Genomic DNA, 16017 nt, shown 5'->3' on the forward strand with positions numbered 1-16017 from the left:
TTACATGAAAATGAGGATGTTTAGAATCATAATTGCCTGGCATTATGATCACTATTGTTTAGCTACTTAGGTGATAATAGAAACATGCACAAATTCTCTTTTATGTAAAATACGTAATTAAAGTGTTTTAGGAGCACTTCTTTCTTACTTTGTCTGGACTGGACTTGAAAAGATACTGTATACTCACTCTCTTTTGAGTAGTCGCCGTGTTTTTTTGCAACATACTTACGAAGTATTCTTTTCATTTTCATCAAAAAAAAATTTGGTTCACAACAGGATTTTCCACTGCATAAACATATCACATGACATCCAGACGGGGAAAAACAATTCATAATATATTATAAAGAGTTGTTCCGTGCAGAAATCGAATCCATCACACATGGCGCAGCTGCTCAGTCGTGCAGGTTGAGAAATCATTTAATTTCAAATACTACTGCATTGCTGAACGAGCTCGATTTCCGTGGGCGATGGCGATGCCAACGTCGCTGATTCTGCCCAGGTGATCCGTAAGTATGCTTAAGAGTCTTCTGGGAAATATTAAAGAATAAAAGACCAGGGGCCTTAGTCTGCTATTACAATTGTGTCAGAATGGTCAATCACTGAACAGTGCAAGAGGGACGGAGCTATACAACCTACATAGCTCAGTCCCTCTCGCACTGCAGAAGTACTGGGTACTTCTACCATGGTACTCGATAGTGATAACACCAACGTTACGCCTTTTATCCCCGAAGGGGTAGCCAGAGGTGCACATTACGGCACGTATTGCCACTATACAATGTACACCCACATACGTGATAGTGAATCCCACCCAAAACATAAATGTGAAAGGCTGCCAAGTTCGATAATATTGAATGCTTCGCCTATAAAAGAAGTAAGATCTAAATAAGTACCAAGTTCCATACACAGACCTCAGTTAAAAATGATATAACAAATTGGCAAGTTTTCACACACTTTGTTATAAACCTACTAAACGCAATGAGTCAAGTATATAATTTTCTATTAAAACTTGCCAAGTTATATCATTTTTAACTGAGGTCTGTGTATGGAACTTGGTACTTATTTAGATCTCACTTCTTTTATAGGCGAAGCATTCAATATTATCGAACTTGGCAGCCTTTCACATTTATGTTTTGGGTGGGATTTCATTTATTTTTGTAAGGTATATTTTCTTTTTTTCTTATTTTACTTTACTTTGACTGAATACAAACCTTCGTAACGAATTTTAGGTCGGTACGACCATTGGAAGATATAGATAATTTTTTTGTTTTAGTTCCTTAGGGGTATGAATTTTCGCGAGGGACAGTCCGGGCGTCGGGGATCGCGAGACGATCTCCGGCCACCGTAAGTGCGGGCCTGCGGACGGCGAGCAAGGGTAGCTCACCGCCCGAACAGAACCAGACCCGTGCGTGCGGCGCGTCGCGTTCCGCGCGCGCCTCAAAGAGCCATCAGACCACCACAGATGGGGCCCAGCAGGGCTGATGCCTGATCCGGAGCTGCGGACTACCTAGCGGGTTTACCGGGGCTCCGGCTCGAAAAGCAGGAGAAGGAACGGGGTGGTTTTTAGTCAGTAAGAGTCTGACACTCCCTCTCGCCTCGCCCAAGGCGAGAAAAGTCATTGGATGATTTTCCCCCACAAAAAAAAAAAAAAAAAAGGGGTATGAATTTACACCTTCATTATTTTTAAAACCGACTCACACTTGGCCATTTTCAGATTTTTTCCTTTACCTTGACCTAAAGACCTACCTCCATGCCAAATTTCAAGTCAATACAACCATTGGAAGTGGTCTAGGTTTTTGATGAGTGAGTGAGTGAGTGAGTGAGTGAGTCAGTCAGTCAGTGAGTGTATAGTAAAAATAGCGATTTTCTGACGTCAATATCTCAAAACATACAATAGGTACATTCATGAAATTTTGTATTTTAGATAAGTAAGTAGATCTCGACAGATAATAGAAATTTCATATGCGTAGATAAAATAGATTTTGAGTTTTAGGTGGGTCGAACTTGGCCCGAAATGGTTCGTGTAATATAACCCACGGCCAGTGTGTCGGTTTTTTGCTCGAACTTGGCGGACACACTGCCGTGTGTCTAGATACGTTATTTTTTATTTGTCAAATTACAGTTTTGCAAGTGTCCACTTTAACAACCAGAAAAAACGTTTATAGTCCTAGGTGGTGATACCTAGATGCATAGGTGTGTTTAATCGAGTACGAGCTATATATTTGATAAGTATAGTACCTACCTAAATGTAATAAGATTAACATCAGACTAAATCAAAAATCAAATTACGACTAGACACCTATGCACCTACGTATCTTACATTACATAGTTCCTTTACCAGTGGCGTAGCGTAGTGGGGGCGGCAGGGGCGGCCCGCCCCGGGCGGCACATTTTAGGGGGCGGCAAAATTAAACAATAAATAATAAAAATATTTTGTAAATATTTCAACCATTTTATATTTTTTTCGCAACTAGAGATCGGAGAAAGTAGTGATAGTGGGGATGGAACCTTTAACGAGTGGCCCTGCCCCGAGAGGGAACCTTTAGACAGAGTCGACTGGACAAATTTGGACCGATTAAAATGAGCTTACTCTGTAGGCGTAGTCCCGAAATCATGGAAGACGGCCTTCGTCCACCCGATCCTTAAAAAAGGCGTTAGAACAAATTCGTCCAACTACACACCGATAGCCATAACTTCCCTCTTCTCGAAAATAATGGAGTCCATTATCAACTGCCAGCTCTTGCGGTACCTAGAAGATCACCAGCTACTCAGTGACCAACAATACGGTTTTCTTAAAGGTCGGTCGGCTGGGGATCTTTTGGTTTACCTGACACACCGTTGGGCACAGGCGATCGAATCTAAGGGGGAAGCGTTGGTAGTTAGCTTGGACGTGGCGAAAGCCTTCGACCGGGTTTGGCATAAAGCGCTTCTTTCGAAGCTTTCTTCCTATGGGCTTCCCGAGAAATTGTGCGAATGGGTCTCCTGCTTCCTAGCAGACAGAAGCATTAAAGTCGTTGTGGACGGGGAATGCACCGACTCTCTGTCTGTAAACGCAGGTGTCCCTCAAGGCTGCGTGCTATCACCCACCATGTTCCTCCATATCAATGATATGTTGCAAATCAGCGGCATTCATTGTTATGCGGATGACAGTACAGGTGATGCCTATTATACCGGCCGCGCTAACATTTCTCGGGAAAACATCAACGAGAACCGAAACAGACTTGTGTCTGAAATCGAGACTTCTTTGCGGAGAATCTCAGATTGGGGTGAACTTAATTTGTTCCAGTTTAACCCTACTAAGACACAGGTCTGCGTGTTTACCGATAAGAAACTGCCGTTGGTCGTCTCACCTCAGTTTCAAAGTACCCCTGTGACTGCCTCAGCCGGTATTGGAAATCATCCTATGACTTTTCCCGCCTTTGGCGAGGCGAGAGGGAGTGTTAAACTCTTACCTACTAACTATAAACCATCCCGTTCCTACTCCTGCTTTTCGAGCCGGAGCCCCGGTATTGGAATTGGGATACTTGGCATCAAAATTTCGAGCGACGTCCAGTTCCGTGGCCATCTAGAGGATAAGGCTAAATTAGCCTCGAAAAAGCTTGATATGCTCAACAGATCAAGGCAGTATTTCACTCCATCCCATGGCCTGCTTCTATGTAAGTCACAGGTTCGGCCCATACTACTCTCATCTGTGGGCGGGGGCACCCCAGTACCAGGTTCATCCTCTGGACCGCGTTCAGCGGCGTGCGAATCGGATTGTTGAGTGGCAGGAAATTTAAAACCGACTTGACACTTTGGCAATGCGTAGAGATGTAGCTTCGTTGTGCATTTTCTATCGCCTATACCACGGGGAGTGCTCTGATTCATGACTGTTCTTGCCGAAAAGTTCTCTATTATGAATGTATGTAATGGTTAGTATACATTAAATTAAAATACCTAAATAAGGGGCGGCAAAATTGTCTTCCGCCCCGGGCGGCCGACACTCACGCTACGCCACTGTCCTTTACCAATACTTCAAACTTTGGTGGGAATTACACAAACTTATATTAAACCGCAATTTTACACTGCAATACACCAACACGTCCACAAGATATTCCGCCAAGCGTGAAAGCAAGTCGGAGATTTAACGCTTCTTACACGCTACGCTTGGCAACGACGTGTTAACTACACACGCTTGATTACACGCTAACATGTGTCACGTTCGTTGTTTACTTATGTTTTATGTATTAGGGGCTCATTTATTTTGTAGTTTACAAATAATAATATCGTGGTGGGCTGGAGGTTTGACACTCCCGCTTCTCATGAATGAGGGTGCGGGTGAGGGTTCGAAACCTACTAACGGCAAAGTACCAATGTGAGTTTTACCGTGTTATATGTAGTATCTAAGATTATTTAGACACCACTGATAAAAAAAAAGATTGTGAGGAAACCTGGACTTATAATTTCGAAATCGCACCTGCATTGAGCAAACGTGCTGATTAATGAATGCTATAATAGGCTGGTTGTTTGTGTGAAATTATAATGAAGTTGAACACAGGAGGAGTAGTAGCGTCGCTGTGGTAGAATTATTATAATTATTGATTTGTATGCAATTGGCTAGTGCTGAAAATCAGCGCCGTGACTCAAGCCATCGTGCTCGGGCTACGGCATTCTAGCTAAAGCTCAGCCTTTTTGAGATGTGTTGATTTTTTTTTGTGACCGCTTCCACTGATACTAAGCTATGTAGCTGGCGAGGTGGTAGGCCACTGCCATCCTGTTAAGTATAAAAAAAATAGCTTAGCTGAGCCCGTTTTTACCAGTTCTGGGCTATGTGTACCAATGAATAGAGCAATGAGTATAGCAAGTGTAGAGAGCCATGCTTCGGCACGAATGGGCCGGCTCGACCGGAGTGACACCACGGCCTCACCGAAAACCGACGTAAAACAACGCTTGCGTTGTGTTTCGTTGTGTAAGTGAAGTTACCGGAGGCCCAATACCCCCTTTCCAATCTTCCCAATCCCCGATTCCCCAACAACCCTTAAATTCCTAACCCCCAAAAGGCCGGCAACGCACTTGTAACGCCTCTGGTGTTTCAAGTGTCCATGGGCGGCAGCGATTGTTTACCATCAGGTGATAAGTCTGCTCGGCATAGTATATCTCTGGTAGAAAAACCACCCTTACTCTGGCTTTTTTGGAGCTCTCTATTGTATTTCCACTTATCACGACTGTGCTTACCTTCTTTCCGATAATCAGTGACGCACATTTTTTGTTTATGTTAGCTATTGCGGCATTTTTATACATTACATACGAAGTTACGGGCGCAGCTAGTTTTACATTAATTGTGTAATTGCATCACATTCACGTGGCATAGAAAATAAACTACCTATTGAAGAATTTTGCAATAGTATTAATCAGCGAATTAACTATGATTACGAGTAGTACTTAGGTAATACGATGTGCTATGGAATCAAATAAATGCTAAAGTTTCAAGGTGGCTATGTAAGTGGATAATTTTTATTGTAGCACCGTTGTAATGAAAACATTCTGGGGTATTTCATACAAATTGTCTTGTAAGTTGGGACATTTTCTATGTAAAACTAAAATAACTTAAATAGGACTAAGACGAAACTAATACACGATTTTAAGAAGCTACCTACGCACTACGACTGCGTCGAGTGGTCGCAAGAGCGAATACCGGGCAAAGGGGTCTCGGGTTCGATTCCCGAGTCAAGCAAAGAATTACTGGCTTTTTTCGGAGTTTGAAAATTAATCAGGAGTCTGGAATAAGGCCCGGTACATGGTGATCACCCCCTCTATGGGACTTCTAAGACAAATGGTGAAAAGTGGGTCGACATTGTACAGTGGTGTTACGTGCCGTAATGTGTACCTCTGCCTACCTCTTCGGGGATAAAAGGCATGGCGATATGAACGAACCTGCACGCTTTCTTGTGAGGTGCTCAGCTCATATGTATCAGGCAACGCCCGCAGATATTACTGTCTAATCTCACCAACAAAAACGTTACGGTATTCTTACAATAACAATATTATTTTATTTAAGTATTTTTCTTTTCAAACCGCTCGGTCATTCGTCATGAAGATAGGTACATAGGTACATACTTACATACTTACTTATTTAAATTATTTTTCCACCACAAGATGAACAAAAAAGATAATGCATGGTGGTAATAGCACCGAGCACGGGTAATTGAGGTGTTTCTTGTAACCGTGCTGACTCATTTTGACTAATACAAATGGATGTTACTTGTCTCTTAAGTACCAAATCTATACTTAATTTTTATACACTTAAGCCGTAGTAAATAAAATACTCGTTGGAATATAAACATTCTAAATTGAAGCACAATACATGGTTGTTTTTTCCGGAGCTGCGGACTGCCTAGCACGTTACCGGGGCTTTGGTTCGAAAAGCAGGAGTTTTCATCAGTAAGAGGTCTGACACTCCCTCTCGTCTCGCCCAAGGCCGGAAATAAATGGATGATTTCCCCCCTGAAAAAATGGTCCTTCTTCGCTCCCCAGGTTCCGTTTCGTCACTGAAATTTCCAGGGTAGGGACGCTCCGAAAATGATGACTCAATAAAATTAAATAAACTACTTAATTGAACAAGAACTGCCTCGGTGGTCGAGTGGTCGCACGTGTAACTGACGTGACACCCCGTGTCTTGGGCTCGATTTCGGAGTTACTGGGCTTTTTTCGGTTTTTTTCGAAAATTTCTCATTAGTAACACTGAGTCTGGAATTGTGCTCAGTATATGGTAATAGGCTCACTCTCTATTGCATGGGACTTATAACACAAATGGTGAAAAAGTACATTGTATAGCGGCATTACGTGCCGTAATGTGCACGGCCTACTCCATCGGGGATAAAAGGCGTGAAATTGAGATAAATTAATTGAACAAAAATTATCACTAGTCTACAACCTAAAACATCGTAAATCATTGCTGACTATTGACCCTGTACAAGTACTACAAGTCAAGGCTTTCTAACTTGACACTCAAGCCTCAAATGACAGACCAAAACATAGTGTTAGATAATAAAGATTCAATTAATACTTTCTTACCTTCCGTGTTATGATTAGGTGTATAGTTACAAGGTATGGGTATCCATACTCCATAGTAAGCTGATCATGGACAGTGCCGGCGTAAGGGCCACTGATGCCCCGGGCGAAAATATTGTGGCGCCCACATAAGGGAAGTAATAAGTGTTAGTTTTTTGCTGGGCCCAAGTAAAATTATTTTGTTTGTGTTATATATATTTAAACACAAGGCCTTGATAAAATCTACATGTAAAACAGCATTCAGAACAGAATCATGCCGATGTCACCAGGAGAGGCAAGAGACTCCAACTTCAGACCTTGGCGCCCCCCAGAATTTGTCGCCCTGAGCCATCGCCCCATCACGCCCCCCCCCCCCCCTTCCTAACGCCGGCACTGATCATCGACATGTTTAGGTACGGTCTGTCTTGGAATTTAGCTATGACAAAGATTGCAACCCGATACGTACGTCAACAGACCAATCGTGCTTACACTTGCGTACTGTACCTACAATAAATTTGCAATTCAGTATTGTATTCTTTGAACTAGTAACATAAATAACATTCTTAATAGTAAATTATAATTTTATAAATTTTTGTATAGAAATTTTAATTTCATTTTATATAGCGTATGATTTTTTGTTGTAATTTCTGCTTACCCCTTCGTGAATGTAATGTGTGACGTTGTTTATAGCACACGAAAAGAAAACAAAAATGCCATTATCACCTTTAGTTTTTCGGTTTGCCTTTAAAGTCAAATGTTATCGATTACGTACCTATAATAAACTTTCAGGTATCGATATAGATAGACCTTTTGTTAATAGTGTAGATATTTTTACTATATCACCTCTAAAACGTATGAAGAAAGAAAGGGGATGTTTACGAAACGTAATAAGAAAAGTATTCCCATCTTTTTTTTATTAATACGCATTTAAATAGGTCACCAATACTGGCTTCCATTCATTACTACTGTTTGGCTTAAAGGTCATAGTTGTGACGGTGTACAGACAAATAGGTTATGGGGGGAGGGGGGCGACATCCCGCCTAGTAGCTGGCATTGAATGGGAGAGGAATCGATGGTCCTGGCGCCTGCATGTCTGGTCGTCTTTGACGTCATGGGAGAAAGTTCTACCGTTGAGGGTGAGAGCTGTGGGGCAAAATAAAACCTAGGATTTGATAATATTTGATTTGTACTTAATATACAAGGGCCAAGTGCTTGATATTTTAAAATGTAAGTACGTTTTATTTGTAACTAATTAACAAATATTTTTGAATTAACGACTATAATGGAAGACCCAAGAACATTGTCCCGACAGGGACTAGATCCCGCGGTCGACTGATAGGCGTATCGCGTTATCAATAAATAAATCGCTTCATGGCTATCATATTTTCTATTTATTCTATTCTATTTATCCTATTCATATCGCTATACTGACCGTGCAACGGTACAATCAATTACGCTTGACTATGATTTTATGTTATTTCTATAATATAAAAATAATTCGGATTATCCTTCCTGACTCTATAACTCCAGAACGCACGAATTTAACTTTTACTTACGACAATTATCTAGATATTAGATATATCTAGGTATTAGTCTTTGAATCTATCTTTACCATACTTTACTTAGAAATTATAATTTACCTACCACACTACCACAGTTTTGCATTCGTTGGAAAGGTCTCGGACTCCGTGATGTTTATAGCCTAAAAAAATCCATTCAATTCCATCTGGCGGCTAAACGGAGTTCACCAGGGTTTACTAGTTCAGTATATTCGTACTGCGTACAATAAAGTACTTATAGATGAATAAATAGGTATGGGTACTTTGCTGTATAAAAGATAACTTATCCCGTGGTGGGCCGGAACGGATCTACGCGAGACACAATGTGTTTTCTATTGCTTCTCATAATAATATGCAACCGACTAGAGAATGATGACGGCTGGGTCGTCGACAGATTGCAAATGCAAGTTAAAATATGCTATGTGCGAAATAATCTCCTAAGCAACGTGTGCCCGACTGGGAAACGAACTCAAAACTTCATGCTCGGCTGTTGGACTTACGATAAGGTGATTGCGATTGTTAAAACGTGACATTTCGTGATAGTAATATTAAATTGCAAGGATGCGAATTTTCATGCGTGAGCGAAAGTAAAATAAATGTATATCTACGAGTAAGTGTGGGAGAGCCATGCTTTGGCACGAATGGGCCGGCTTGACCGTAGTGATACTACGGCCTCACAGACAACCGACGTAGATGAGGTTATCGGAGGCCCAAATACCCCCTCCTAAATCTTTCCAATCTCCAATTCACCAAAAACTCTTAAAATTTTATTTATCTTTGAATTTTGAACGAATCTAACTTTGCCGACGCGATATACCACTTTACAATCTTTTAGGTTCAGTGTTCGATGCTTAATTGGCAATTATTTGGTGTGACTATATCGATTGCTGTACCTAAACGCAAAAAGTACTATAAATCAAGATAACGATACAAAACGATAAAACGCTACTATTTATAGTTGCATTCTAGGTTTTTTTTGAGGGGCGAAAATCATCGATATACTACCGCCTGGTGAAGAGGAGGGAGTGTCAGACTCTTACTAACTAAAAACCACCCCGTTCCTACTCCTGCTTTGAGCCGGAGCCCCGGTGACCTGTTACGTTGTCTGCAGCTCCGATTGTATTCTAGCCAGTCTTCAAATTTAAAAAAGTTATAATCTTTAAAGAAAACTTTTCAAAATAATACAACGATAAATCGTTATCATACGTATGTAGCTAACTATCAAGTGATTCTAAAATAGAAGTTGTGTGTATTTTGTAAGAAACCTGTCCTATTATTATTATCACAGTTTACATTTATGATTGATTGGTCATAACAGTGAAGCTAATGGATAAATCTAGCGCCAAACAATTTGCTCATGTGGGAATACCCATGAAATACTTAGAAGGAAATTAAGATTTAAGTACAACCATAAAAAATAACTAATGGCTGTAAAAAAGAGTACGGTACCTATATTTGAAAGAGAGTACTGTCTAATGTAGGTAGGAATTAACTTATTCTTACGACAATTATCTAGGTATTAGTCTTTGAATCTATCTTTACCATACTTTACTTAGAAATTATAATTTATCTACATGAGATTCGTAGCAAGGGCCGTTCCATTGTCTCTGCCTACCCCAAAGTCGATAGACGTGAGGTTATGTATGCATGTATGTCTAAGTTTTACTTTTGAAAGACATTGTTCATTATTTCTTTCAAATATAAAGTTAATATTTTGCTGCTAATTATGTTTTATAGCAAAACAGATATACAACAACAACAATAAACACAACAGAAACATACAGAAGTAATGTAAACCAAAACTTACATAATAGGTACCGTACTTATATTTCGTATTTTTGTCAATAAATCTTACCTACTCGTACATAATACTTTCTCAATACGTTTTCCGAGACCTTGAGACCGTGAATCGTAAATACAAAGCACAAACAGCATCCACAGGAGCTAAACCAGACCTTGGGTGCAAGGCGTGTATCCTCACTGAAACTCTTTGTAGGATTACAGATTTTTCAAAAGAAGGGATCAGAGGATTACCTACGACATGGGGGCCGTATGTGATTTGTCCTTGCATCACATTGCTACCAATGCCATAATGTATTATTCCATACTTTTATGTTGCTGGGAAGAACATCCGAATCACTTGCTGGTTAAAATGTATATGTGTATGTTTTCCCGGATCCAATGCCATCTGAAGAGGTTGTTGTTTGTTGATGTTTCTTGTTACATATATACCTCGTACCTAGTTTATTTATTTCCTTATTTATTTATTCGGAGTTTCTTGTCACTGAGAGGGAAACAGAATCTTGATTGCTCATATCTCAAAGCAGGGTTTTTTTTTACATTTAATGGGTCGACGTTTTTTAAAAATATGTATATGCCAGATATACGTTTGATACCTTTTTCTTTAAAAACGTTGCCCCATGTTAGGATTTTCTCCTATGTCGTGGGTGCGTTTATAAACATACACTCACATATTATATATGACACCTAGGCCCGAAACCACATGGATCATACAAAGAATTGCTCCGTGCGGGAATTGAAACCGCTGTACGGTGTTCTACTAGATGATAGTTAGTAGTATTTAGTAGTAGATAACTATCATCTCATTAGTTATCAAAAATTCTCTAAAGTCTAGAGAATTAAAAATTCAGCTGTCAGGTTTCAACTAGATGTTAACTTAATTACGAGTATAGTCACGGGTAAGGTAACATACGTTATTGGATACTTCTGATTTATTTGTGCTGAGTGTGCGCTCTATCCGATATACCTAATGTCCACAGTCGTTCTATACTTACCATAGTTGTGGAAAAGTAATATAGAATTGAATATCTATTGAAATAAAGTATAAAATCCCTAAGCACTTATTAGGTATCATTTTTTTTATTATATACGTATAGGTATTGCTACATAGCTTGCATAGTGATTGATGTTATGCACGATTCCTTATAGGTTTATAAGGAAGTGTTATCGTAATTACTCTGTGCTTTACATAGGGCTCAAAATAGTGCCGGAGCGGACGTTAGATTATTGATTCGCTCCCTATTGCACCGGCTCGTACACAGGACACAGGTAATTGGCGTCGAATAGATGCAAGGATGATTTATAGCGTCGGTCTGGACTAGATGTGACAAGGAAACTAACTGGTTTTAAGAGAGATAATGATTTCTTTTATCATTTCTTCCTATCAACCTTAATGGTCCACTGCTTGACTATTGGACTATAGCACTCCGATAAATAAAGATATTTACCATAATCTCCACGCTTGACGCTTGATGCTTAACACGACTGCGGGGACCACCTGAGGAGTGAGGACTCGGTAGCGCTGTGCCCTGCTAAGTCACTGCCACTACTGTGTCCTCAGGGAAGGGATCAGCGACAACGACTTCTCGCGTCGGGTTTTGGTTCAGCCAATGATGCGGAGTAAGGCAAGATTTTAAATGGGAAGTCACCTCCACCTTCTGTGTAGCAGTCATGCTAGGTAATGGGGAGCTATAGCGTTTGAGGAAATGATCATCCCCATGCGCGCCCGGATCGTGAATCCCGTGATTATGTCCGGCAACCATAAGCGAGGGTCTGACCAGAACCAGACCCGAACGTACGGGATCTCTCCCCGTCTCTCCATCTGTGTGCATGTAGCATAGTACCTTTTGAATGATACCTTAACCTACTTGACTGCAGTTTTTAGTGGAAAATATGGCTTTGGCTCGTTGGCATCATCGCTGAGGTGCTTAGTTATATTTTATGAAAATAGTTTATGAGCTACTAGCACTTTATTAAGAAGAGATAACTTTTTTAATCGCTTCCAGGCCAGTGAGATTATTTTGCAACTCGTATCTCACTGTGACCTTTAACTAGGATGTGTTTCCGTTTTATATGAAGTGATTGAGTTATTTTCACATTAGCATGTGGTTAGTTGACTGGTGATCGGTCTACTCGTTTACCGACCATAGAAATGGGAGTAGAGGGGTTGGAGACTGAGAGTTACTTAATTAAAAGGCTTGCAAAACCCAATTTTGACGCTTTCATGGGTGGAACCATGGAACATACATAGTTCTACAGAAGGTTATAACTTATACGATTAGAGAATGGTTCGAAAACAGATCCCACCAGAATAGATAATTGTTGAAACTTTTTCGAATGCATTTACGGAGTTCTCGCCTAGGAGGTACATTGTTAATCCGAATATTAACTGATCAATAGTAGGTGACTAGGTAGCTGACCACCAACACCATAATTGAAATCGGTATGTATTATAATACCGAAGGTACTATGTATTTTATTCTGTTAATTGTCTTGTCACATCTAGACAGACGAAATGAAAGCACTGTAAATTGTACAAATGTACACCTTTCTATGCCTTTGCCCACCCTTCCCATCCCTTTGGCGGTATCAGATTTTGAATGCGCGGACAAATTGAAATAGGTACTGCAGCGGCGAGAGGGGTGATTTTATTATGTCTGCGATAAACATAGACAGGTCTACCTAGCTACAGGGCTTCAGCTGTCTGGCCCGTTTGATAGACAAAGGGCGCGGACTCTTCAAAAGTAGCTTTTGATGGGCAAGTCGTACAATTGCCAATCTTTCAATTTATAAGCTAACTAGTGTATCTATTACAAAGACTAATGAGGATTCATCATCATCATCATCAGCCGAGAGACGTCCACTGCTGAACAAAGGCCTCCCCTTGGTCCTCCACGTAGAACGACAAGCCGCCACCTGCATCCACTGGCTCCCCGCCACTCTGACGATGTCGTCGGTCCACCTAGTGGGAGGTCTGCCCACGCTGCGTCTTCCGGTCCGCGGTCGCCACTCAGTCACCTTCCTGGCCCAGCGGCCATCAGTCCTCCGAGCGACGTGGCCTGCCCATTGCCACTTCAGCCTGCATATTTTGAGAGCTATGTCTGTAACTCTTGTTCTTTGGCGAATTTCCATATTTCGGATTTTGTCGCGCAAAGATACTCCGAGCATAGCTCTCTCCATCGCGCGCTGGGCGACTCTGAGCCTTTCTAAAAGGCCAGCAGTTAGGGACCATGTCTCGGTACCGTACGTCATCACTGGCAACACACACTGGTTGTACATCCTGGTCTTCAGACACTGCGGGATTTTTGACGAGAAGACTTCATGCAACTTCCCAAATGCTGCCCATCCGAGTTGGATTCTTCGAGCGACCTCTTTCTCGAAGTTGGACCTACCTAGCTGGATGATCTGACCCAGGTATGTGTAGTGGTCTACAACTTCGAGTATATCGTTCCCAACGACAACCGGTATAGGTGCAACATGGACATTTGACATGATTTTCGTCTTGTCCATGTTCATTTTAAGGCCCACCTGTTGGGAAACGGTATTGAGGTCGCTGAGCATGGTGTTCAGCTCTTCCAGCGACTCTGCCATTACGACTATGTCATCGGCGAAACGGAGATGAGTGATGTATTCGCCATTAATGTTGATGCCGCGTCCGCTCCAGTCCAAGAGCTTAAAAACGTCCTCCAGTGCGTTCGTGAACAGTTTCGGAGATATAACGTCTCCCTGTCTCACGCCCTTCCGCAACTGGATTGGCCTCGTAGTCTCTTCCTGGAGTCGGATGCGCATGGTGGCGTTGTTATACAAACACTTCAAAACCTCGATGTATCTATAGTCGATGTGGCACCGCTGGAGAGACTGCAGCACTGCCCAGGTTTCGATTGAATCGAAGGCTTTCTCATAGTCCACAAACGCCAAGCATAGTGGCAAGTTATACTCCTCGGTCTTCTGTATAATCTGCCGCAGCGTATGAATGTGGTCTATGGTACTGAAACCTTTTCGGAATCCGGCTTGTTCGGGAGGCTGGAAGTCATCAAGCCTGCGTTCGAGACGGTTCGTGATGACCCTCGAAAACAGCTTATACACATGGCTCAGAAGTGAGATAGGTCTGTAGTTCTTTAGCAGACAGTTGTCGCCTTTTTTAAAGAACAGAACCACCACACTCCGTTGCCATGCTACCGGCGTGGTTCCCTCGAGTATGACGGAATTGAATAGCTTCTGGAGGACTAAAAGTATCGGTTTTCCACCCGCTCGCAGAAGTTCCGACGTGATTCCGTCATCGCCCGGCGCCTTGTTGTTTTTAAGCTGTTTGAGAGCCATCCTAATCTCGTACAGGCTGATGTCTGGGATATCCTCAGTGTAGTGCCGCGTCAGTTTAGCTCTTGGGTCCCGAGCTGTACCGACGATGGGTTGCCGTGTTGAGGTGTATAACTGTCCGTAAAACCTCTCGAGCTCTCCGAGGATCTCGGACTTCGACGAGATGACGCTGCCATCCTCGGTCTTCAGCCTCGTCATTTGGCTTTGCCCAACAGACGAATTCTTTGCGAAGACTTTTGAGCCCTTGTTTCGCTCAATTAAGTCTCTGACTCTTGCGGCGTTATAGGCCCGCAGGTCACGTCGCATGTATTTCGAGATTCGTCTATTGAGCTTGCCGTATTCAGACATATCGTCTGAAGACTGCAGCCTCATCTCGCTACGATCCTTAAGAAGTTTTAAGGTTCCGTCGGAGAGCTTTTGGGGCCTGTTTCGGCGGGGGTCTTGAAGAAGTCTGACCCCACTGCTCGGACAGTTTCCACCAACCCATTATTTATCTCGTCCACGTTTCCACAATCAGCTAGACACTGGAAGCGATTTTGCAGTTGGAGTTGGAACTGCTCGGGGTTTTGGATCTGGGCACGTCCAGGGCGGAGCGTGGACTTCACCAGGCGTGACCGCTCTAGTTTTACATTGATGTTCAGTGTGCCCCTGACAATACGGTGATCGCTACCGGTTTTCACCTTCGCTATCACAGAGACATCACTGAATATACGTCTTTCGGTCGCCATGATGAAGTCGATCTCATTTTTGGTAGAACCATCAGGGCTTATCCATGTCCACTTCTTGGCCGGTCGCTTCTGGAAGAAGGAGTTCATCAAATAGAGTCTCTCCTCTCCATAAAGTCGACCAGCCGCTGGCCCCGATGGTTTCGCTGCCCATATCCAAATGGCCCTATTCTCAACTCATCGCTATTCCGTGTGCCCACCTTTGCATTGAAATCCCCCATCACAACGGTGAAGTGTGTTTCGGAGGAGTGTATGGCTTTTGAAATTTCCTCATACAGAGCCTCTACTTCGTCGTCACAATGTGTCGAGGTCGGCGCATATACCTGTATGACCTTCAGCGAATACCGGTTAGATATTCTGAGTATAAGGTACGCTACCCTGTTCGACACACTGTCGACCTCACACACGTTGTTGACGAGAGACTTGCGGACGAGAAATCCGACACCACCCTGGGATTTACGGTCTCCTTCCCGGAAGAAGAGCAAGTTGCCGGAATCTAGGATTATCGTATCCTGACCCTCTCTTCGGATTTCAGATAGTCCCAAGATGTCCCACCGCATTTTGCTCAATTCTTCCTCCAGCTCGACAAT

Source organism: Spodoptera frugiperda, chromosome 25 (assembly GCF_023101765.2).
Source record: "Spodoptera frugiperda isolate SF20-4 chromosome 25, AGI-APGP_CSIRO_Sfru_2.0, whole genome shotgun sequence".
NCBI lineage: Eukaryota > Metazoa > Arthropoda > Insecta > Lepidoptera > Noctuidae > Spodoptera > Spodoptera frugiperda.